We start from the raw sequence: 2,071 nt of genomic DNA, 5'->3' as shown, positions 1-2,071 counted from the left end.
GAACAAGGAAATACATTCGAGTTTTAGCAGTCAGGAGCCCACCTGGAGAGCAAGGGAATACATTTCGAGTTCAGCAGTCAGGAGCCCACCTGGAGAACAAGAGAATACATTTCAAGTTTCAGCAGTCAGGAGCCCACCTGGAGAACAAGGGAATACATTCGAGTTTTAGCAGTCAGGAGACCACCTGGAGAGCAAGGGAATACAATTCCATTTTTGGCAATTAGGCGCCCACTTGGAGAGCAAGGGAATACAATTGAAGTTTTGGCAATCAGGCGCCCACCTGGAGAGCAAGGGAATAGCCCACCTGGAGAGCAAGGGAATACAATTCAAGTTTTGGAAATCAGGCGCCCACCTGGAGAGCAAGAGAATACAATTCATGTATTGGTAATCAGGAGCCCACCTGAAGAACGAAGGGAAGCAGCAAGTCAAGTGTTGGTAATCAGGAGCCCACCTGAAGAACGAAGGGAAGCAGTTCAAGTTTCGAGGAAAAACAGTACAAGTATTGGCAATCAGGAGCCCACCTGGAGAACGAAGGGAAGCAGCAAGGTTCAAAGGAGTTCAGCAATAAGGAAACCACCTGAAAAAAGAAGGGAAGCAGTTCAAGTTTTGAGGAAAAGCAGCGCAAGTGTTAGTAATCAGGAGCCCACCTGGAGAACGAAGGGAAGCAACAAGGTTCAAAGGAAGACAACAATCAGGAGCCCACTTGAAGAACAAAGGGAAAGCATCTCAGAATGCAATTCAAGTCAGCAACAAAGGAATCTCACTCAGAAAGTACAAGTCAGCAGGGCAGCAGAAACTGCAAGTTCAAGATACAGATAGGATTCTTGTAATTCGTATATCATAGTTTAGTCTTGCTTCTTTTATTTTGTCACAGTGTAATAAGGAGTTCAGTAAGCAGAAACAACAGCAATAGCAACGAAATCACAGCTCTTCGGTAGTACCAACTACCAAAACTTCTTGAACTACACGCAACCTGATTCCCCTATAACCCGGGATATGTAGACTGTCCAAAACCAAGACTCGGTTGCACCTTTTCTCTTTTCTCTTATCCTTATTTCTTCCCTTTTGAATAAAAATATGTTCAAAAATTAGTCACACGGCTCACCTTGTCTTTGCTTGAAAACTCTTCATGTTTCCAAACGAAGAGGGGCAACTGTGAGCACCTAATTTTTGATAATATTTAATTTTTTATCACTTCTTCTATGTAAATATTTTAGGGGTTTTAACCTACAATTTTTAGCTTTGTTAAACTTTTTATTATAGGGTAAAAATACAAAATTTAAAAGGTGAATTATTACTTTTACTATTATTTTGTTTTTATTTTTATTTTAAAATAATAAAAAAAAATCCGAAAAAATATTAATTTTTTTTTAATTTTCAGGAGTGATTTAAAAAATAAGAAAAAGGGAAGTATTGAATAAAAAAATAAAAGTAAAAGTAGGTGGAATTATCTTTTAAAAAGTAAAAGAAAGTTGAAAATTAAAAAAATAAAAGTAAATTTTGTGGAAATTTTTAAAAAATAAAAAGTAAAAGAAAGTTGGAATTATAAAACAAATATAAAGGTATCTGAAAATTTAAAAAATTTAAAGTAAAATAAAGTAACATTTTTAAAAGAAAAGCAAAAGAAAGTGGATTGTTTTTTTAAGAAAAGTTAAATAAGTGGAATTCTCTTTTAAAAAGTAAAAAAAGTAGGATTTTAAATAAGATAAAAGTAATTAAAGTTGGAATTTAAAAAATAAAAGTAAAGAAAGGTGGGATTTCTTTTTATAAAAAAAATAAAAGCAATTTGTAAGTGGGATTTCTTTTCATTAAAAAATAATAAAAATAATAAAATATTTTTTTAAAAAAAATCTGAAAAATTTCGAAAATTTTGCTATAAATAAAAAAGAAAATTTGAGAAGAGGGAAGAAAAAAAAAGAAGAGAGGGGGAGGAGAGAAATTTAGGTTGAAAATTTTCATTAAATTTTTCTTTCAATATTTCGGGCCTTGAATCTTGGGTTTGAAGAAGAGTTGATAGAGATTTTGTTGTTGCTGCTGTATTGACTCTACAATAGGGTTGTGCATGGATCGG

Source organism: Nicotiana sylvestris, chromosome 10, assembly GCF_000393655.2.
Source record: "Nicotiana sylvestris chromosome 10, ASM39365v2, whole genome shotgun sequence".
Classification (NCBI taxonomy): Eukaryota; Viridiplantae; Streptophyta; class Magnoliopsida; order Solanales; family Solanaceae; genus Nicotiana; species Nicotiana sylvestris.
This window is presented reverse-complemented; position numbering follows the sequence as displayed.